The sequence below is a fragment of the Halyomorpha halys genome, unplaced genomic scaffold (assembly GCF_000696795.3).
Source record: "Halyomorpha halys isolate HHAL.00 unplaced genomic scaffold, Hhal_1.1 Scaffold151.1, whole genome shotgun sequence".
Classification (NCBI taxonomy): domain Eukaryota; kingdom Metazoa; phylum Arthropoda; class Insecta; order Hemiptera; family Pentatomidae; genus Halyomorpha; species Halyomorpha halys.
In genome coordinates, this window is record NW_027116659.1 from 628,652 (window position 1) to 654,131 (window position 25,480).

Below are 25,480 nucleotides of genomic sequence, written 5' to 3' on the forward strand. Positions count from 1 at the left end.
AAGATACTGATTGAAACTCTGTGGCATAAATAACGTCTTTAGGATTATTGACTAATAATAACTTGTAATAATAATTTAAAAATTTATAATAATAAATATATTAAAACAGGCTGAATAGCAGGCTGGACACAATATCCTTGAAACGTACCAGAGAGAAATATACGAATTAAGAACTACTGGGTTTTAATCCTTGAACTTAAAGCATAATCAGAAGTAAACAAGAAAAATCTGCAAAATTCCTCAAGTTTTATACTAATCTTTCCAAATAAATAAATCCCATCTGCATTTCACATTATAAATCTCAAAATATCACACAAACAAATTCGAATAAAGATGGCAGATTTCCAAACCACAGGAAATTGCAATAAAATATTTATAACAAAAGCTCTTTCAAAAGAAGTGCAAACTTCACAATAGGGGCGGTCTAAAATGCACAGAAATGACCGTCCCTCGAAAATTAGAGGACATTGTAGATGCGGCAAGGAGAACATTTGTGGTGAAATACTGAAATTTTTATGAGTCCGCTAGTCAAGACTGCCTTGTTTTTCTGCCAAGAATTCTTTAACTTCTAAACTTCATCCAACTTTAATCGCTTCCTCAATGCTAAATAAAACTGATAATACAACGGAGATCAACTCGTTTTGAAAAATGTATTATGCGATTGCTGGATGCTCTCTAAGACTATTTAATTTTCAACGAGGCATTCTCATAACTTGGAATGGCAGTGTTATAAAATAAAATGTTACAGCCGTTCCAGAAAGATGGGAACTTTAAAACTCTATCCATAACACTCGCATCACTAAACGAACTTGATAGAGCACAACGTTGGGTAATTGAAAAATAAATTAAATAAATTCAAAAATGGAGAGATAGTGTGAGGGAAAATTAATAACAGTTTTTACTAGAAGACAGAAAAAAGGTAATATTAATAATATGTTCAGCCACTCCTTTTTTTGGGCAGCTAGTAATTCTTGAAGGCATTTATTGCTCATTGTGAAATCTTGAATCATTCAAAACAATCTGAGCACAGAAAACAACAAAAAAAAAGTTTTATTTTAAGTATTCTCCACTATTTGATGTTTCATATCTTGGTGAACCCTACATATGTAATCAAATATAAATTTTAAAAACTTGAAAAATATAAAAAAATATAAAATATAACATTATAGTCTTACCTTTATTGATTCAAAATCATTACTTAATAACTTTCTACAAACTATCAAAAAAAGAAATAGAAGCCCATTTTTTATACGAAACTAGCAATAATTGTAATCGATAGATGAGGTTATCAAAAAACGCTTATAAAATTCCATTCCCAGTTATCAGCTGTTAAAGATGAAGTGGCTAATCAGTCAGCAAAGGTGGCAATTTCTGAAGGATTTCCATATCGCAGAGTCCCTGTTGATTACTTCATTGCCCTTATTAAGCAGAGGATTAAATTGGAATGGAAACGAATGTGTGTAAATGTTACTAATGAGTATTATGGGAAATCAGAAGTGACAATCTCACCTTGAATTTCATCAACTAGAAATGTGCCCAGAGAGGTGATTTTGACTTGAGGTCATAAGCACCTGACCCACGGTTATCTTATGATCCGCGATTCTCCACCTGTGTGCCAGACTTGCGAAACGCGATTTTCCGTAAACACATTTTTACCGAATGCCTCCCTCAAATGTTTATATGATTTACTATCGGATCTCCATTCATTTCTGCAGGATTACAAACAGACTGCAGATTAATCTTTGGCTTTCTGAATTCCAAAGTTTACCATAAAATTTGATGGAATTTTATCACAGGTCTCAAAGTGGGTTCAGGTTTACCTTTCAATATAATAATTAACCATGAATCCGGACTCTTAACCCGATCAAAGTGTGGTCCTAAAAGTCTAAAATTACAAGGCTATCTTTTGTGAATTCTGAAATTAAGGCAAAAGTGATTGGTGCCTTAAAATATTTTTTTTTTAAAAATGCAGTAGCTAAACAACGTATAGTACTAGAGCCCAATAGGAGAAAAAAGGTAAACTATTTTACCCCAATTTTCGATTAATTAATCGAAAACTATGTATAATTACTAGTCAAAATTGATGAGTCTGCCAAGTATAGGTAGGGGGAATAAAAAAATGGCAGCTATTTCAAAACCTTAAAAATACCTAAGTTTTTATTTGGAGCTCTATATCTTTACAACTACCAACAACAATAGAAAATCAAAGAGAGCATTATTTAAAGTAGAGTAAATTTGCTAAAACGTAAGCCCTAATAGAGCTATTTACTTTCAATAGTTCTCGAGATACAGCTTTTTAAAAAGCAACATTTCACAAAAATGTTGTATGGAACGTACTGAAAGATCAGTAGTTAGTGAATTTATTTTGAAAAATCTATATCTCAAAAACCATTTGACGTACAGATGTCTATTAGCATTGACATTAAAGCTAGTTTAATGACCTATAAAGTCGCATATGACCTTTATTTTCGTAGGAGTAGTAGTTTTCATGAAATTTGCTAAAATAAATTGATTTATAGTTGTTCGGACAAATTTTCATTTGCCAAATTTATATTCATATGTGAATATCATAAAAACTACTACCCCTACGAAGATCAGTGTCATAAAATACTTTATAGTAATTTACATTTCCTTTATTTTTAGTGCGAGCAGACAGACATATGTGTGTCTTATGGTTCTAGAGATATATTTTGAAACATCCAACATTTTATACGAACAACTAGAAATTAACGTTTTGTGAGTTTATTTTATCAAATATCATGACAAAAACTACTACTCCTACAAAGATAAACATTATTAACTATTTTATAGTTTTTATTTAAATTTAACTTGCTTCAATTTAAGTGCTGATAGACATCTGTACGTCCTATGGTTTCTGAAATAAAGTTTTTCATAAATCAAACTTACTGTCCGAGCTCCGAACGAGAAATTAATGTTTTTTAAGGTTTTGAAACAGGCGCCATTTTTTATTCTCCCTACCTATACCTGGCAGACTCATCAATTTTTACTAGTAATTATACATAGTTTTCATTAAAGTAATCAAAAATTGGGGTGAGATAACTGCCTTTTTTTTCTTCCGGCTCTTTCACTAGTAGGAAATCCAACTTCATCTCAATAACTTATTACCAGACATTCTTGTGAACTCAGTATTTATTCATATTTATTCTTTAATCACAAAGTATTTGTTCACTATATAAGTAGGTATTTTTTTTTTTATTCTATAAATATGATTCGTTTTGTTTGTTAACTTTTTCTTTTATCATTCAATTACATATTTTTTCCAATTTATTTTTATCAATTGATATTATTCAATAATTATAATACTGTAAATCATTACAGATGTATTTATTGCCCGAGACTAAGCCCCCACATTATCTAATTGTTATAATAATCACCAAACCGATCTGGTTAAAAAGAAATATTAAAAAAAAAAACTTACTGTGATGTTCTTAACTAAGTAGTTAAAAAGGCTTTACTTTATTTTTGTATACATAGCATAGTTTATTGTGATTAAAAACTTGAGCCCCGAACCAAAAAAAAAAAATGGTGTTCAGAATTCGTCAGAATGGATGTGATCTTCTGGTTTAAATCGATTCATTAAATCAAGAAAATATGTAAATGAAAATTAAAAAGTACTCATTAAGGTTCCGACACATAGGCTTGTTAATATTCTGACGTGAAGTACAAGAACATCCGATGATTTGCTACGGGTGCCCACATCTCGGTTGAGACATCTTAATAATCCCATGCTTTGGAGCACTCAGACATTCAGAATTATTCATAAGACCCTCATATTTTTGTAACTACCAATCGCTTGAAGGGAACAGGTTTCACACCCTAGTTCCACCTCGCCATTGTCAGCTCTGTACAAGAATATAATAGCACCCCCCACAGGTAGCCTCGGGGATGGTACTCGAACAATAACACGTCCTCCTTAAATATTTTACTTAGACCGTGCCCACACTCCGTTAAAACTTAATTCCTGCCGAACAAGAGACGGCCGTTGACGGCCGGTCTTAGAAGTTGACCCGTAGTGGCCGAACTTGGCAAATCCAATACTCAGAAGCTGTATGAAATGTTTAGCGGTACATTTCTACCCTCCTTCAAGGGTTCAACTAGTACCTGCTCCTAGCCCCACAGCTGCTCTATATAGTTATGGCAACTTAAACTAAATAAACTCTTCAGAAAAACGAAACCTTCAAACAATTAATATATTCATAGTTAATAAATCTAACACAATGCAATTAATTAGAAACTAGCCAGAAACCATACAATTATTTTTTTAAATATTTGAGAAATAACCTCTAAGTTTTAAACTCTATATATCAGAAACTAAATAGACAACCCTGCTTTAAAAAAAAACTCCATATCTATTAAAACCTAGAGCCATAGAACTTTATTCTAATTTCTAAGTTACTTTATTCTAACTTTCAGTTACTGCCCTTACTTGAGATGAAAATATTTCGCTCTTACATAATGAATGAAATTAATATTCTTTAAAACTTAATTTTCTTTATAAATTTAATTATCTTTAAAAACTTAATTTTCTATATCTCGTATATAAATTATTATGTTTTTGTTTTACTTTATTGTGTATTGTTATTATTCAGTATTTATTTAATTTAATTTTTCCTTCTTTTTAGCCTGATATATGGCATGAATGTGAAATTAAAACTCTAATACTTATTCCCCTTCAATAAAAATCATTAAAAAATAAAAAGTTTACGTAAAAAATTAACCAGCATCATGGATGTACGAAAGCATTTTTTTGTAAATTCAATTCTTGTTACACTGCATTTCCTTCAATAACTACATATCTTAGATATTATTTTCCGAAAGTTTTTGTTCTGGAAAACCATAATACAGAGCTGTACAACTAGTCTAATTGCCGGATATTAATTTTCAGACAAAAAAAATATGTTTTTTCTCGCTTTGAATGCTTTAACAGTTACAGCTGTCCGCTCCGGGAGGATACAAAAGAGCTTAAGCAGCTTCTTGTGAACGTGCATTGGTTGCATACAGTTCTCGCTATACTGTGGCAGAAAAATGAATCATTCAAAAACTATTTTGAAAATTCGACATTTAAGTTCGATCAAACTATTTCAATGACTGATACTAATGACAATTTCATTGCACATTAATATATCGAGTTTAATCTTGTGCTATTAATAGTGTGAAAAAAAAATTGAAATCGATTCCACTTTAAAGGAGAAATTCCATCGTCACGCAGACCATTTTGACGTAGACTTAGATTATTTAAGTATTTCCTAAGAAAGCTAGTACTCAAAATCTTACTATACATTTCATAAGTGATTCAGTGAAAATAACAAACGTAAACACATAAAACTTTCTTTCTCTAACAATTCCCAGTATTCCTCTAGAACGCTTGAAAAGAAACAAATATGAAGTGTCGGCACCTGACAACAAAAGCTGTTTTGGAGAGCGAGCTAGTTTCTTCAATAAATATTAATTTGACAACATATTTTATGTATTATTTAACCCAATAATTAAATAGATATATTTAAACAAATATAGGCAAACAAACGTATCTGTGGTTGCTAACCTTCCCCCTTCCCTTTAGATAGAGAGAGAGAGAAATACTTTATTTATCTATGCTTTCTAAATACATCAGGTTGCTATCTCACACAGCATACTTATCAATCCGTAATATTTAAATTACACATACATGGTATAATAAGATATAATGAGATGTAATAATAAGATATAAGAAACAATTTTTTTTTCCCTACAGTTTCCTTTTACAATCAATTTCTATCTATACACCAAATACAAATGTTTCTATTCATTCCTTTTTTTCTTTCTCATTTCTGCTTCTCCAATTTCACCGTTTCACAATTTTTTAATTCAGAGATATTTTAATCGAAGTTTAAAATTGAACTTTATTATTATTTTAAACTATCCCACTTACAAAATTATAGTAAGTTATTTTATTTATTTTTCAAAAAATCTGTGCTCACTATTATACATAAACACACTTATTTGCATAAATCATCAACATATACTTTCGCGAAAAGTCTAAACAATAAATTGATTCTTATAGCTAAGGCTACATATCATACCCAAACTATGCTATAATTTAATGTAATTCTTTAATCATTCCTTAAATACGTAAAATAATAGTTAAATAAATCGATTAAATCAATTTCTGATAATTACCGCAAATATACATGGCTGTATGCATAATGATTAAACCCAAATCTATTAGTGCCATAATCAATATTACCATATCCGTCATCCTAATTGATGCATTTATGCTGACATCATGACAGACATTTCAGGGTTCTCTCGAACATCTCGGCAAATGACGGATTATACTCAAATTATAATTACGATTTCTTACGGGATATTGAACACGAAAACGAACTTTCTAGTTTTTGCACTTCTTGTAAGCGAATGAAAAAGTATTAACAATCATTTACGATTTTCGGTGAATCCCGCCTTCTGAACGCGTCGGATCGAAAAAAATCGCCTACATAAAATCCTTTCCAAATAAGATATTGAATGAGAGTTCATCATTAACAATATCTCTATCCAATGAGAATTATAGAGTTAGGTGCGCTAGAGAAAAGGTTCCAAAGTCGACATCATTAGTAAAACAAAATTCATTTACTTTAACTAAAACATTCCAAGTTTCATTTCAAAATTTTCTAAACCTTTGAAAAATATGGTATCGATCGAGTCTTGAACTGGCTCTATCAGACATACTGTTTTCTTCTTATTTATTTTATAAAATTTCATGAATTTTTACTTTGTTTATCATTGTTATAAGTCTGTCTCGGACTTTGTATAACTTGGCCCTTTAATCAGAGAAAAAAATATTGAATAAAGTTTTTCAGAAAATATCCTGAAAACTCCAGATTCTAACTGATTTGCAGTTAACGCAAGTAATGAATAGTCATTACAGAAGTATTATAAATTATTTAGGGTCATTTATCCAGCAAATCTTAACCTTAGGGAGCTTTTAAATTCCCTAACAATGAATGACAGATTAAGTATATTAATAAACATTCCTAATTAAGTTAAGTAGCGAAATTATCTTTCAAACCCATTATAACATTATAGTTGATCTCCTAAATGCTTTGCACACTCAGGGATAAACTTGTGCCCCTTCTGTAAATTATAGATGAAATTGTTTCGATTTTTGTGAATATAATTGGATCATTCCATATAGAGTAGATTTTAATAATTTTTTTTTGTATTAGTAATACATACTACAAACATTACAAATATATTTTTTCATATTTAGCTCGCGCGAGCTTTTTGTAATACCAACTTTGCTGAAACGGCCGAAATTCATATTCTGGATAAAAAAATGATCGTTATCTTTACAATGGTAAATTGGTCGCAATATTTACAAGCGGCTATACTAGAAGTATTTTTGATAGTTCATTTTAGAATTTATTTGATATTTAAATGCTATTCTTAAAACATAATTGTTTTTAATATAACATTGCTAAAAATATAAAAGTTAAAATTTATACTAGCTCTCAAAAGTTTTAATTTTGAAGAAAACAACATCTTAGTAATATATGTTATCCCGGTTTATATTGTTTAGATTCATGTCATAGTCAAAGACGGAGAAATAAAAGGATTGGAAATAAATAAAAGTTAAATATTAAGTAAATGCCATGAATCATTTTATGATTTGTAAGAGAAATCTAATTTTTAATTTAAATTTTGCCTATTTTTAAGTTAAACAGCTAATAAATAATATGAAGCGCATTATCTTTCCAAAACGTATAATTGATAATTGACAAAATATGTCGTTTTTGGAAGAAAAAAAGATTTCAAACTTTACAAGTTAAATTATCAAGTTCTTTTTTTTTTAATGAAACTGGATGGATATCTTATAACATATACAATTATCAATTATAAATGTTATAGATATAATGTTCTTCATAGCATTTAATAAATGTGCTATTCAAGAATAAGCAAAATTTAGAATAGAAATTAGGTTACTGTTTCTCGTTATATGATGGATTATATTATAATATACATAACATTTAAATTTTATTGACTTCTCCGTCATCTTTAAATTCAGCACAAACTAGCCAATCTACCATGCCAGCTTACATTGGAGAAAAAAAAATGAGTTCTTGAGATTTTTGAATAAAAATAATTTCTTTATTTTTAGATTGCCATGTTACATATCAAAGCGATAAGCAATAAAAGAGGCTATCAAACATCCCCTTCTAGCACAATCAGAGCATTTACATAATCCAAAATATGGTGGATTTCGGCTGTTTTGATAATTTTGAAAATCTATATTAAAAAGATATGATTTTTATCATGTAAAAAAATATGAACAATATATATTTGTAATTTATTTAGTGGGTGTTACTAATACAAAAAAAATCATGAAGATCTAAGATATAAAAGATCAAACCTTAGGCGAATTTGAAATACCATAATATTTGATTGATTATTTTTTTAAATTATTAATTATTACATTATTTTTATTTATTTAAATGTATATATCAAAAAATCAAATGGACGAACTAAATAGAAGTGTGAGTAATGTATTCCTTTATAACACCCCAAGTAAGGGGTTGTGGGTTTAGCGCAGCAACGGAATGCACACACATGGTGTCGCGTGCTTCTGATCATTATCGCCTCTATAATGGAATTATTAAAAAAAAAATATTACTCCGTGAAGATAAAATATTTTTTATAATTACTAATAGATTTTAAATAATACGTTAAACTGATAAAAAGACTCAGCAATATAAAGTTATTGACACAATTTTCTTAATATTTACCAACGGACAACCTAGAATAATGTATGGAATATTATTAATAAAATAAATTAGTTAACACTAAGTAATATATATTTCTTCAGGACAACCGATTCCGTACCAAGTTAATTTAACCATGAAATAGAATTGTTTATAAACTAAATATTCTATTTTTAATTGAAGTTATATGAATTCACTATTTTTTTAAAAATATTAATTTGTGTTTTGCTGTATGTTTTATAATCTATATGTTAATTAGATCAAGGTATAAAATCAATCTTTAATCCAATTTCTTTATTTCGATATTAAACTATTTTCATTAACAATTGAACCAAACGTCTAATAACTAACAAATTATTTACTTTGAACATTTCTATGAGTAAAACATATCAAAAAAACGTTGAGAACCCTAAAATATAACACTATGACCCACTGCTAAAGCCAGTACATTATCTATAGGATGTTATATTATACAAATAGTTACAACATATTACAAAAATTATACAATAATTCATTATCATTTATTATATCAACCAGTGGTTGAGTATATCCCTTCTTAACCAATAATGAGAAACCAACAATTATTGGTGAATGCCAGGAATATATAAAAGAAAACTGGAAAATCAACAAAAGTTCCGAAAAAGAAATTTATAATTCAAAATAGCTAGATTAGCCACTCAGAAAATTTTCATAAGTGTTGATATGATTATACTAACAGGTTTTATATTTTTTATGATAGAAATTAATTTTATGTTCAGTAGATAATCTGTACGACAATAAAATAATTTTGTTAAAAAACATAGTTTTTAAATTAGTTTTTTAGATTGGTTAAAAGTTGCTAGACCTGAGCTAGCTAAAACTGCAATCAGATCGATGATAAGATAAAACAAATTAAAATAAAGTTATACGTTATTATATATTGTAATGAAAACCTTTTTTCTCTCTATTGTAATAAATTAAATTTAAAAATTAAAAATCTCAAACATTAATAGTTAAAATATTATTAAAAAAAAAATAATGCTTTAAAAACATCTGGGGGTTATATTTGTTTTTTAGAAAACAATTTAACTATAATTTTTTTAAAATTATTTATAGGATACAGGCATTGTTCTGAAAATATGACATTTTTTCAAATATCCAAATAAATGAATTCCCTTTACTAATCCTGTGATTAATAATAGTTTTAATATCGATATTAAATGAATAAAATAAATACACACAAAAAAAACAAATAAAATAAAAAAAAATGATAAACTTACAGAGAAAAATAGATGAAATCCAGGTCATTCAAATAAATAGTCAAAACTAGCTTATTCCATTGTAGCAAACCAAGAGGAGTGATAAAATTGAATAAAATTCAGTATAAATAATCACAAAAACTAACAGATATAATGATAAAACTCACAGGTGAGCACGGCGAGCTGACACTGATCAAGAGAAGACCGAACAACAACTGTACACGAGGGTTGCTCGCCTTCAACTGAGGGTGAGGCGATCCGAACATTCCCGAACCACTTCGGACGTCTTCGCTCCCCTCATAATCCAACGCAGGACCATTCCCCTATATAATTTATTAAACCCGTATATCACTGGATTTATATCTTGTTTTCCCCTTCTTTTCTTCATAGGCATTTTCTTTCTTTTTCTACCTTCTCTTATCCTTCCTTTTGTCTAAAGTCAATTTTGACCCTTGAACGGGAGAACTGGGAGGATAAAGTGGTGAGACGTGGAAAGGAACGGATAGAAGAAAAAAGTAATATACTAGTTAGTACTGTAAAGAATACAGAGTAAAAATTAATTCAAAGCACCTTCCAATTCAAGAGGTAAATTTGAAGGATATGGTACGTGCTGTGAAGAAGATGAAAAAACTGCAGCCTCCTTGCTCTTTGTTTATATCTCTACCCATCATAACCACTCTAATGAAGACCTGCATCGTGGGTAGAAATGTCGGCAATAAATAATTTTTTTTTTCTAGTTGATCGCGGCCCTGACTCTTCTCCTTCAAATTCACATACAACCAATTATCTATATCTATTGTACCGAGGCAAAAGAACAGCCAATATCTAATTTGTTCGTTTTGAAAAAAAAATCTGTTTCAGAGTACATTGGCTGTTTTTAATTTTATTATGGATTTGACATTGACCCAATATAAAAGTCTCCACCTTTAAATCTAATAAGATTAGGGCATTGGCCTCAATTTCAGTTATTACTCCTACGTTTCAGAATAAACAAATGGTAGAAATACAAAATTAGTACACAAATAATAATAATAAGTCTTTATTTATATGTGAATACAAAATGAATTATTTTTAGGAAAAAAAATAAAGAACAAAAAAATTAATATTAAACAAATTCACATATAGACCTTCCCGTGTGCGAGATTAGTCTTTTTAGCGGAGACTAGCCGAACCTTAATACTGGAGTTGCTGACCTTTAGTTTTTACAAAATTTGGCATTTACAAAATTAGTACGTTAATGTTAATGGAAAAACAATCTAGACTTTATGTACTTTCGGACTCGAAAAATTTTCAACATTCATTTTATAAAAATAGATTGATTAATAATGGACAGTTTGGTTGAGAACTCTGATAACTTTATAGGAGTTATTGAAATCACGTCTGATAAATAGATGGCTGAAGTAAAAGAAAATAAATTTGTAATCATAGATTAGTATATGGATTTGTAATTATTTCAACAACCAATTTATAAAAGAGTATTTGGTCAATAACCGGCAGTTCTGCTGAGAGATCTGATACCACCTAAAAATTTTAAAAATTATTAGTACTCATTTGAGCCTTATCAAATATTCACATAAATAAAGCTTTGTATATTGTAATAGTAGAATATTTGTAATTTGTAACTGTAATGCGATTACAAGAAATGAATGAACTATCTAATCAATAAAACAAGAAGGTAACTTTTGAAAAACTACTCTAATATCAATTACTCCGATGACAATTGATCGGGATAAGTCGAGGAAATTATTTGAATTTCATTCATTGACCTATTAGTTTATAATAACAGCATCTGATAAAATACTATCGCAAATAGATAATAAATCGCAGTGGACCTTTAGTTGAATAAAATTTTAAAAAATGAATAATATAAGAGTTAAAAATAATATTTTACATCCTGAATATTTTTGTATTTTAGGTATAATATTTATTCAAGAGAATTAATACAATCTGCCACAAATTAAGAGCATTGAGTATCATTGTTCAAATATTCATTTATACAATATATACAGATAACGACCAAGATTGAGAGACTTCCGATTGACAGGACATCTCAGCCATCTCATTCATGGATCTGGTATATAAGTTTATAATACCAGTATCTGATAAAATACCATAGCAAATAAATAATAAGTCGCAGCGAACTTTTTTTTTTTAATAGAAAAAATTAAATAATATAATAGTTAAAAATAATAATTTACTTTCTGAAAACATTTTTTTTATAATATTTATTGAAGAGAATTAATACAATCTGCCACAAATTAAGAGCATTAAGTGTCACTGTTCAAATATTCATTTATACAATATATACAAAAAAGGACCAAGTTTGAGATACTTCCAATTGAAAGGACTGGATACGTTTGATGCTCGAAAATTTTTCTGTTCCACATAGTTCAAGCCCAGTAGGTCCAAATTAGATTCAGTATTGTCTTGTAGAGCCATAGTTGATTTTTAGTTGAAAGACGAGAATTTCATTTGTGTAGGCTATATAACTGTCCAAAACGTTCTGTACAGTTCTTGTCTTTTAAATCTGGTTTGTGAGTTCCATAAAATAATTCAATACATTAAAAAAAAATCATACCTTCCAATACATCATCGAGGAGTTTTCTATCAAAAGTCGATGTATCCACTTTTCGAAAATTGTTATAGGAGTATCTCACATAGATAAGTAAATTTTTATTGAAACTTATTTTTGAGAAGTGGGTACACTAACGTTTGGTTGAAAACATCTCAATTATTTCTAATATACATATATTTTTTTAATTAAAATTTTATGGTTTGATATATCATTCCATGATAAATAATAGTATATAATGAGATATTTTTATTTACGATCTCTGCAAATTGTTAAGTTTAGTCTTTTGGTGATATCAGCTATCTGCCATTTGGACCCCTGACCTTTTAGCCCCCGCCTACGGTAACGATATTGCAGGCAAAATAAAGCCTCCACTCCGGCAATAACACTAAATATAAAATAAATGTGGTTAGGCAGCCCTGAGCGAGAAACAAGGACTATAACTGACACTGTTCTTAATTGCGGTTTCAGGAGGCTTTTAGATAGGAAAATATAAGGGCTCATATTTGATTACAGTTAGTTTTCACTCTTTATTAATTATTAAAGGCTACAAAACTGTAACATTTTGTTATGATCATTATTAAAATTATTAAATATGAAAATTAAATAATCTATAATACTGTTACATAAAAAAAAAATGTATATACCCAAGTGCAAAAAAAAAAGGAACATTTTAGTTTGGTGAGATAACTTTATTATTTATATTTTAACAAAAATTGTTTTTAAAAAAAAGAAGAAAGGAAAGAAGGTTACATTTAATACTGATAATTATTATATCAAATATGTATAGTAGGGCATTTGAAGACATAGACAACAAAATTTAAATAATGTTAATGTTAATGTCAGTCAATTCAGATACCCAATCATAAATGTTTTAATCAATATAGATATAGGATTAATTTTAAATTTTAGTTTTTCTACCCTCCTGTCCTACAGTATCCTTTCTAAATACTCCACTAACGCCTGTTGAACAGATTCGATACTTAGGACTCCATCTTGACAAGAGACTTACTTGGAATCCACACACAAGACTGAAACGACAAGAAACTGCTCGTAGATTCCGATTGCTACAACACTTACTTGACAAATGCTCTAAACATCCCATTCACTACAAACAATTAGTATACACAACGATAATCAGACCAATTTGGACTTCCGGAATTGAGCTCTGGGGCTCTACCAAACCATCAAATTCCTCCCGCATCCAATCCTTACAATCCAAAATCCTTGATGCTCCTTATTACGTTACAAATAAACTCATTCGCAAAGACCTTAACATCCCATTCGTTGCAGCTGTGGCCCAAAACAGATATGCATCTTTTCATTCCAAACTCCTTACCCATCCTAACCCATTAATTCTTAATCTTTCATTCATAACAATACCTGATAATCCTCCGAGGCGTCTGAAAAGAAGATGGCCACGGGACCTTCTAATTTAAATTAATGATTGAAGTACCACCAATGGGTGGTTCTTTCCCAAGATTTTCAAGTGTATATGAAACATACAACATATTTAATTATTTATTTAATATTTGTACAGTTGAAAATCACATTAAATAAACAAATTAAAAAAAAATTTAATTTTAAAAACTAATATTTGGAATTAACGTAGCAACAGAAGGAAAGCGCTAGCCGCCATCAGAGTTAGTTGAAATTTAGTTACAACTACAAGTACTTATACGATTTCTTATTCATAATGGGAACTATATTTCAACTAATGTAATTATAATTGCAATTTTACAACTAAAGTTAGTAGTTGATAAAATCAGTAGTTCCAAAATAATTACAGTTAGTAGTTGTAGATGCAACTGCAGATACTTGGGTAGTACTTTAAAAAAAATGTATAAAACCGTGATTGAAGTAGTTTAAACTGTTTAGAAATAACTATCTGTAATGTTTTTATTACATATACTACATTATTATATAGATTTTATTTTAAATTAGGTAACAGAAAATAATTTCAATCCAAATAAATGAAAACTAACGGAAGAAACAAAAAATTAGTAGAATAACGAAAATGAATGTAAATTCCTCATCATTATTTTCCAAATTTAATGAAATATGGTTAATATGTATGTGGTTGTATTTACTACTCAATAATTACAGTTACAGTTACCACTAATTTTAATTATTTTTATAACTACTTTTTATTTATTATTTAAACTAGTAGTGAGAATTATGAATACCAACTACAATTGCAAAACCAAGAAAATACAACAGTTACCAACTACATTTTTGTAACTGTAGTTGCAATTACATAACCAGTGTTTATTAGTTGAAAAAGTAGTTTATTACGAAAGTATTTAATTACTGCCCAACTCTGGCCGCCGTGATGACTTCATATATGACGCCATAAACGACAAAACATAAACAAACTTTTTAGCTGATTTTGAATTATTACGTATTTTTCTGTATGAAGAATTTTTTTCGAAAACAACCATGCAATACGGTTTAATAAGAGTAGAAAACCATTACTTTTTAGTTACTTTAAGTAATCTTTCGGAATAAATATAATCTCTAATGAACTTAAAATTTGTATTTCGCGTTATAAAATACATCGAAGTGATCTTAACAAAAACATAATACATTATTTAGATTTGATAAAAATCTTGGATCCCTTCTAGCCAGCTATACCCAAATGTTTCTAGTTTTAACATCTTTTGTAGAGATTTTACCATAGTATTTTTGCAATTAGATGTTGCACCATAAGAAACATATAAGGAATATAATTCATAACAGATAACAGCCTAAATAACAAATAAAACTAAAAACGAAATAAACTAAAACAGCAATCGCACTGGGAAGAAAAACCTAGTATATGTTTGAGTCCCAATGACATCAAGCCAAAACAGTAATGGCGAATTGGTTTTTTGAGCTCCAAAAAAAAATTAAATTTTATTGCATTTAATAGTTTGACACTAAAGAGCGATTTTATAGAAGAACAAAAATAGGTGGATAATCATTATTAAATAAAACTGTAAAATGTTTATCTCAATTCCAATAGCGACTTCATAAATTTACAATTAACGGAACGAACTACGCATGTACCATAACTAAATATGTAAATTTATGTTAGATAAAACTTTACGAAGTCATATTACTACAAACGAATTTATAACAAATTACAACTACACAAGACGCTCATAGAATAATTGCCTACCTCCCGGATGCCTGACAAAATTAAAATAATCTCATAAACTAAACCAGTGATATTGCTAGATATATATTGACGGTTAAAGTCAGACAAGCAGCTAATTTTTAATGCACCAAATAAAGCAGGGATGCATAAAATGGGAGTTGCGGAACCTGGGGTTCCCGAATCATAAGCCAGGATTGCCACAATTGAATGCTCCTAACTCAAAATAATACAAAAATAAAAAATAAAATAATTATTTTCCACAACCCCACTCGAACCCATGCTTAGGAGAGGAGCATAGTGCATTACTAAGTTACCACACCCCGGGGTACGAAATAAATAAATATTATTAAAAAACATATATTTAGGTCGGAAATTTTGATTTGGAAGGCCGTGTAATAAACATTATGAGTCCACAGCCATCTTGAAACTTTTTTTATAAACTTCTCTACCTTGTAAGACTAAATCCACCAATAAGTAATGGAATGTGCTATTAATAAATTTTTTATTATAATGTTTCAGAAGATGGTATATTAGCTGAAACTATAATTTGGACTTAAATTAAATCAAAATTTTACTAAATTTACATTCACTTTAAATAAACTCTATATTTTAATATATACAATAATCGCTGTTGCTAGATAAATAAAAAAAAAATGTGATCGCCACACATTACTCTCAACCTTGTTCTTATTGGTTAGCCCTCATTTCCTGTGACACACTGGCTACTGAATATGGTTCCTTAGAACTCATCTATTTTTATTTTTAGTTAATTTATCTTATTATTATTCTTTAAAAGAATATTATTATGTTAAAATCCTATTTTTATGTTTTCTAGGGTGAACATTTCTTTTAGATTTCGTTTGGTTAGGGATATCCCGGAGTATGGTTCTGCGGGAATCGAATTTAAATCTATTTCATTTTTGCCAGAAATAAGTGGAGAGAGCAGTTTCTTTCTTTAACAAAAATACTTATGAAATGATCATCATATACATGTAAAGTTTAGAAAATGTATAAAGTAGAGGACTAAAACCAATGTTTTGGTTGTTCTAATAACTTTAAACGAACAATAAATAATAATAAAAATCGATATAGTCAAATACCCCTCACTTAAAAAAAAAATCTCTAATTTGAATTTCCTAGTCATAATTGGAGGAACCAAGAAATAAATCGAAACCATCGATTAAAACCACACAGATATAATCGAAGAGAGCTAGAGAAGTAGGACGCAGTATCGAATGATACGACAAATTGCCTCTTCGTGAAAACAAAGATTGATTAACTGTGCATATCGTAGCTGCTATCATTACCAGTGCTGGGAGGTCATATATTCCCATTTTTGACCTTCTCCTACTTTGCGTAATACATATTATCAGGGTGTAATTAAGCGGGGGTGGAAGTTTATTATCGAAGTTAACAGTACTTTTCTTCCGAGACGGAATTACTTTCTGCACGAGAACTTTTGAATCGAGTAAGGGATGCGATTAATCGACGCAGTGAACCGGAAGGAAAAGAGATAAGAGCGCCTTGGAAATCACATGTTCAAACCTGATTAATTCTGTTCGAGGAGGAAATTGAGGGACTGTATTCGGGGGGAGGGGACAAATGAATTACGGCTAACCCTCCCCCGCCAAGATGCTCCGCTCACTCGCCCTAAAGCACTCAATTTCCTCCGGCTGGCTAGGGAAGACCTATTGATAACTAGAAAAAAGATATCGATACTAATAGATCTTATTTAATAATCGAACAGAAACCAATAACTTTCTCGGATCTGGCCCACAAATAAGGTAGATTATAACAACCTTCATTTACTAACCCAATCCGAGGGTACAATGTCAAAAATAAGGTCTCCCTTTTGTCAGCAGTACTATACCCGTTTATTTGCTGGGATATTTAAGGCAATCACACAATCACCATAGGTTAATTGATTTTTGAAGGCGTTGTAATAGTTTTCCTACACCTATGTCATAACCGTTTCTCGCCATGTCCCCGAGGTTCCCGTCAGGGAGATGCCACATCATACTCTCCTTCAAAGAAATAGTGAAGCCAAAAAGATACAAATTGATCATGCCCCATAACTAGGATTTAAGCTGAGATTAATAGGAATGACGCCACTGTAGTTTAAAGTGAAATAAAAGGCAGCCGGTGATTGGGCAAGGTCCACGTAGTCTTAATATCCACTAATATTTAAAAAAAAAAAAAAAACCTTTCAGTCGTTTTCTGTTTTCCGAAATCGAAAGGCGACACAACCGGTCGGCTTTATGTATTCTGGAAGTAGTGAACGGTGAGCTTTGTCACACACCCGATACTCACTTGATCCGTAAATTGAAAGAACTTTTAGGCTAAAGCTGATTAAGCTCCGACAAGAGAAAACACAGGTTCGATTCCTGCCTGGGCGGGTTGACTTTTATTTTGAGGCAGTCCAACGTAATAAAATCTCGACACCCACTCTGGTTAGAATAGGTTGGTGACCTCTAGGATAACGTGATATATTGCTAATGATACACTTACCCTAAAGAATTGGTGAGGAAGCTACACTGACCTAGGTATTATATACTCGGTAGATATTTTTTCAAATAATTTACATTTGTATTAAAATCAATTTAAATACTATAATTTTTATTGTTTGGATTTAACTTTAATTGAGTGATAGTAATACTAAATAAACATTTTTTACAATCCTATATTCTAATTATTTAATTTTGAAAGAATGTGTTCATATAATATTTCCTTGCTTGCATAATTTTTAGTTTAAATATTATAACTTTAACTTAAATTTATAATTTTTTAACATTTAGTTATATCTATCTAATTATTATTTTTAAAAATCCATAATTTTCATCACAATTATTACTGGCATTATTTTTTATTCATATCTGCGTTGTAATACGAAGGCCCAAGGCATTTAACCAGAATTAAAATTTTAGATTCTGTTAACAACTATTTACTATATTTATTTAATACAGCGGGTTTGAAATTTGACGATACCAATTCCGTGACATTTGACGAAATGACGCTATGGTTAAGGTCATGCTCGTTAACAACGAGTCGCTTTGAAGATTGTTAATTGGCTCTTGTGTAACCTTAAACGTTGAGGATATGATTTCCAGGAATTTGCTCCAATTTGCATAGCAAAAATCATTATATATTTACCAAGTTCTGAACGCTGGTTTAATTTGGCATTGTGAAATGAAATATTCTTGGAAAGTTATTGAAATGACAGTATATACCAGGGAACATTATGTACTGGGGGTGATAGAAATCACAGAGATAGCAAGGAGCATAATTTTACATAGCAAATTTAAACTCTTTATAACTTATTGCTTACCAAAATTCACACAAAAATACTTCCAACATATACTGAGATATTACATACTTGGTGAAACAAAACGAATGAGTTGATACACTTGAAAAAACGCAGTAAATTATTAAATTAGTCCATCACTCAAACAAACTACTCATCACATCAGTAAACAGCAAACAATCAATTGTGCCTGGTGAGTCCTCTCACGTGACTTGACTTACAGAAATGTTCCAATTCAAACAATGTTTGAGGGAGAAGGTGGTCGGGTGGTGCGATCTGGAATGATGAATGCTAACAAATGATATTATTGTAAAAACGTTTCGGTTCGAATTTTAGGCCTTCTTTAGGGTGACAGTAGCTTAGAATACTGAAAAGCTAACGTTAGCATGAAAGTATCACTTTATGCTTAGTGACATTTGTAGAAAATTAGTGTTCACTTCTCACCATATAGGAAACTTTGTTCTCTTTTGGTATTCCCAGTGACTGGAAGTTGGCTACCATTCCTGAATAATGTATCCGTAAATTAAGATAGTTGTAACTCCACCATGGACACCTCTGTACAAACAACCCCTACCCGATGTTCATTTCCAATAGTTTTTAATCTCCCATGATGAGCTTTATAGTATGAAAACCAGAGCATGATACTCTATCAAAATGTCATATTAACTTGTAAGCTCTAACAACAAATGGACGACACCTCAATTTTTACCCCGGTGAGGTTCCTTTTTTTTGACTGACCAGATTTAGGTATAAATTCTAAATCCGTTCAATAAATAAAAAATTAGTGAAAAGTTGTAACTTTCCTAAAAGAGAGCACCTTTAATTGAATTTTTCCTAAGGTTAGTGGAAATGTACTAAACTCTGCCATGATGTAAGCCATCCTTATAAGTATTTTACTTGAAGAGATGATTAACTCTATAAAATCATTTTAAATATTCTTAATATTTATTTTACAAAAATTTCCCACTAAACAAATAGTAATTAGAAGAATGTAAATTTTAGTCAATTGTTTTATTTTTATATTTATAAGAAAATGGTTAAAATTTTAAAACGAGAAATAGGTATTAAAAGATTTAAGCTGAAAAGTAGCATCGTAAATAAGATAGAAATAACTATTTTGAAACGATCGAGAATCAGTTACAACTCAAAGAAAGCTGGAAAATGAAAGTTGTGTGAAGCGCACCCGCACCCAAATTTCTTTACAATTTAATTTTCATGTTTTGAATAAATATCATGGTAACAATATAGCGATAAAGCATATTTTTGGTCCACTTTAGTAGAGCTAATTATTCAATTAATTAATTAGATAGGTATCAAATGTTCCAAAATGTTGTAATCAGCATAAAAAGGTTTCGAACTTGTTGCTGTATGGAGTTATCTTGGAACTGTTTTAATAATGCCTAAAGATTCCTGTTTTTCAAGCTATAGCTTATTCATTCATTTGAGCGAGGTGTGTTTTTAATGTTAACTACTTATTTCATTATCTTGGTTGTTAATGTCAAAAGCTCCTTCAAATATAAATTCAATGTACAATACGTCCGAAGTTCACAGGAATCGAAAACAAGGCTATAAAACATCCCGCAAACCACGAGCCGTCAATCACTGTACTTTCGATTATGAAAAATCGTGCTTCCCTCAAATCCGGAATCTGCAATGATTGGCAGATTGACGTAGCTTTCAATTTCGCTTGATGAATTTCATGTGAATATCCAAAAAAAAAATTAAACAACAGAAACGTTAACATTTAGAACATGTCAGGGCCTCGTTCAACAGCTGTTAATGGATTTTTTTCAAGTCTAGTGGATGTGGGGTGTTGATATTAGGGAGGGGGTAGTGAGAACTGGTGAAATCATTTGATACATTTTAACAGGGGACTGAGGAAAGGGAATATGACGGATATAGATGAGAAAAACGGTCAGAGGCCTCATGATGGGGTCACCAGTTGTCATGTTTTCAGTAGTTAGTAGTCCTATGTCTTTGCCACCGATGTGGGCGTCCCGTTGGTGTTTATGTCTGGAGTAACAGGCTAGTGCGGTGTTAGAGGCTATCAAAGTACGTAACTAATTCAGTTGCTTATGTGCAAGTTTGACTCAACCTTGAATACGAGAAGTCAATAGTTTAAGTATATAATTTCAATCGAATGGAGGCAATGAAATTCATCGTTACAATAAACTACTTTCGGTATATGTAATTCCAACATTAATTAGAAATACATTTTTGAGTGTTGTTTTTAACTAGGAAGCGAAATTGATATTCAATATCTATTGGGCGGACTAATATAAAGGTTTAGTACACTAAATTTAGTATTTGATATGAAAAAAAATCATAATTGGCTGAAATTTTCAGAATGAGTTTTTAAAAGCCTCGTTCACTTCCAACTAAATCCGAATAACATTTTGTCAAAGGTGATATTCTTTTCTCATAACCCCATTAAATATTCCGATAATTTTTACCTCATTAAAAGACCATAAAAGAGTTCTAAGCTGATTTATTTGGCATGGGAGGTATGGGTGTATGGGTGTATGGGGGTAAAATGGGAGGTTTTCCTGGTTTTAACTTTGTTTCCACTTACAATTTTTAAACTATATTTTTTTTAATAAATACTAGATCGGCCTGGTGGGACTTGCATGGTTAATGTAAGAGGTACAGTTTTTGTTTTTTATAATTGATTATGGGAGGGTATAGTCTCATACAAAAGATACCCATAACTATATACAATGTTATAAATTAAAAAAAATAAATAGATTGAAATATTAATTCTAAATAAAAAATAAAATTAAAGTTAATAACAAAAAGAATGTCATTTATCGATTAAACAAAATAAATAATTGATTTCTGATGAAAAAAATAGAAGAAAGTTAATTTAAGAAAAAATGAAGAGAAAAAACAATTTTAGAGTGAAAATAACAGAACTAATAAATATAGAACTATAGAATAACAGGATGTCCTGCAGCAGGCTGAGCTTCAGTCTTCGGGTTGTGGTTGGGTTTCCCAAGTTGTAGGTCACTGCTCCTTTAAGTGTTGATAACTGGAAGTGGAACTTCATGAACCTTTTTTTGATCTAATCCTCTATTGTCTCTATTCGTAATCCCCGATGCAATTGGCTGTTTTTAATTATTGATAAATTAAAAATAGTATTTCTTATATTTTTATATAAGACCAAAGTGGGAGGAATGATTAAAAAAATTGTTCAGGGATTTGTAGAGACACTCCGCAAAAATAATTGTATGAACTCTACCATGTTGTTAAATATTTTTATGACAAAATATAAAAGTGGCCTGAAATTTATTGTTATTTATAACTTATTTTTGAATCAATCTTTCAGAAACATTAGCAGGTATACATACACACATAAGCACACTATTCATAATGCATGTAATATTACTGTGGGACGTAAACTCTCAGTCAAATCAACATATTCCATATGAATTTAATTTATTTATATACGTAAGCTACCATATTTTTCAATTATAACTTTCTCAAAGTGGATATATTCACTTTTGATGCCAAACTCCTCAATTAATGGAGCAAATTGTTTATTCATGAAAATATATCTTTGATTGAGATTTAATTGGAATAAATCAACACGTTTTGTTGTTAGGTTTAATGACGCTCTTTTCCATTCACCTTAGCTTGGAATTTTTCTGTCCCGGTTCAACATTATAAAATCTCGAAAAATGGTTATTTTGAGATATGCTAATAATCTTAGAAATGAGGGTAGGATTTATAAAGTAAAAATAGAATCATAAGAAAACATATGTCATAAAATCGAAGTAAAAAAAATATTTCGCGATATTACAGTTTTGAACTGTATAGATCTTATCCTTATTACTAAGATTACATTGCATATCTCAAAATAAACATTTTTTTTTTATGTTACACTGTTGAAGTGGGACAGCGATTTCGACTAAATAAGAAGTTTTCTACGGTAAAAATTTTTGAGGCCTCAAAACTCAATTCATAAAAGTTTGAGTTTACAGACGGACATAAACGCTGATTTGAGCATAGGATAATCAAAAGCCAAGAGGAAAAAACATTTGTTTTTTCGATCGAAAGTTGAATAATTATCCTATAGTAAAAGCTATAAAGCCCTGTTTCCATTGCGGAGCGACCTTTGGCCTGCAGTTATCGATAACAATGGGCAATCGATAAGATAAAGCCTGAGGTACATGTAAGAGGATCGGAAGGAGAAGGCCGAAGGAAGAGTCTATTTAAATATTTCAAGGAAGTGGACCGCCAGGAGACCGACATAATTCATGTCTTGGTAGACCCTCGTCTACCTCCTTCCATCTCCCCTACCCCGATAAGGTATTCTCCCTCAGAGCCTTATTATTATTCCTATATCATTTATATTTCCCGGGGCCATGTACTGCCCATATCTTCCTGAGGGAAATCACTGCCAGCAGGTCGCATCCAAGTAGACGTTCGGAACAATGTAGCAAGTATTGATTCTGTATCTGTACTAATCCTTAAAAGGAATTTTTTTTTTTTCTAGAAATGAAAAATTGGGGTTGATCATACAACAATGTTGATCTTCCAAAAGTAACCTCTCTCCATTCCCCTAATGACATTTAAAGAAACTTTATAGCGAAAAAGTGTCTAAGAAAAGAAATAAATTTCTTCATTCGATGACTGGCGAAACAAGACTCAGGTGCGGTGCACACTTCACAATTCACCAACGACCCTACTTACAACCCCAAGTTTTGAGCCGACTGATGGTGTTGAAGTTATCGATATTTTTCGTATTTTCAAAGTAAATTCTACAGACCAGAGAAGGCGAAAATTTTTATTTTCATTTATCTATAAAAATTCGTATTTCAGGGTTTCTCGAGGAGGAAATAACGAATACCAACTTTCTTCCTACTAATAATACAGCAATTTAACAAAAGATTAACTTAGCTGTGCATGTGATCGAGAGAGATCGATTGCTCTCGCCTTTTTTCGATTCGAAAAACAGTACGTATTTTTACTATTTGGTCATTAATGAAATTCTTTAATATTCTGCATCTATGCATTGTTTATTACAACTAACAATGAGAACTAGTCATTTATTTCAAATAAACAAAATTAAAGGAACTTTAGATGAAGTTTTTTGTATAAAATGCGGCATTTAAGCTCCGTTAAACTCTTGCCGGTTGGATAAGACCTAGCTGATATTAAAGATCATCAAGTTTTACATTGATAGAACGAGTTTACTTAAAATCATTCAAGCCGTTTTTGAAAAAATCGATTCTTTAAAGTGATATATCAATCTTAAATATGTAATTACAGTATAGTAAGACTTTTGTTTATTTAGCTAGACTGACCACACACACTGACTAGTTGCAATATAATGCGATATAATAATCATCGTAAAAGTAATAAAAAAGAAATACATTTATATACATCATTAATCCAAGTTTGTTATTAAAATATTGAATCAACATTCCCTTGCCCAAGGTATAAATTACATTTCTGGTTAGTTTGTTTTCCAGAAATTACCCTCTTCTAGTGATATCTTGAGGGGAAAGGAAATTAAGTTGTTAGATTATGAGTCATGATTTACAGACACGCAAAAGAGCCTAACAACTTGAGACCTCCGCACCATGGAACAGAAACAGTATGGATGGACTAGCCGAAATCTACTAAACTTGTATTGGGTCATTTCAATAAAATATTACTCTATTATTTATCTCACTATTTTACTCATTAATTTAATTTAATTCATACTCTAAAAAAGGAACTATGGGCTTAGGATAGCTGAAATATAATATAAATAATTCAGACTACATATTTTCCGAATAGTTAACGAGAGAAATCTGTGCACCTCTGTGAAGTTGGCCCCCCATACTTGAAAAATTTCAATTTTTTTTTTAGTTCTAGTAGTATCCATAAGAGTTCTAGAGTTCTCGATTATTTATAGGAATAGTACTGATGTTTAAAACAAATACCGGTCAAATGCACGCGCGTAAAATACGTATTTGTGAAACTTAAACACCGTATATCTATTTTTCTGGCAACACTAGGGATTTATTTAATAAGGATATTTTTTAGAACTCTTGGGGGGGGGGGGCCAACAGAATTCCCTAAAAACGAAAAAAAAATTTCCAAACATTTTTTATCGCAAATTTTCAACTTGAAAGGTCGTATAAATTAAAAATTCTTAGATTTCTCGTAGCTTCTATATGGGATTTAAAGTTGCTAATAAAAAAAAGAAATATTTATGTTGTTTAATAGAAAAAAATACCAATTAAACATTACGCAAGATTTTTGTGCAACTTCGCAGCCGCTTATCTTTTTTGCAGGCAACATTAGGGATTTATTTAATAAGGATAATTTTTAGAACTAACAGGGGGGGGAGGGAAAAGGAGGGCAACAGAACTCTCAAGAGAACTCCCCAAAAACGAAAAAAAAAATTTTCCAAAAATGTTTTATCGCGAATTTTCCACCTGCGAAATCGTATAAATTTAAACTTCACAGAGGTATACTGCGCCG

At 30.4% G+C, this 25,480-nt stretch overlaps 1 protein-coding gene across 3 annotated transcripts in view; it reads right to left on the reverse strand.

Annotated features, from left to right (window-relative positions):
* The window catches only part of LOC106678641 (roundabout homolog 2), a 442,829-nt gene extending 432,599 nt beyond the window's left edge, over window positions 1–10,230 (reverse strand). Inside the window, exons 1-2 of one of the 3 annotated variants that reach the window (XM_014417284.3) lie at window positions 10,162–10,211; window positions 10,016–10,061 (exon numbers count right to left, since the gene is read on the reverse strand). The gene's annotated coding sequence lies outside the window, so the exon portion shown is untranslated. Of the gene's footprint in view, window positions 1–10,015 lie in introns of all 3 variants that reach the window. The other 2 variants (XM_014417285.3, XM_014417283.3) reach the window with 2 other exon arrangements.
* Window positions 10,231–25,480: the final 15,250 nt, after the last annotated feature.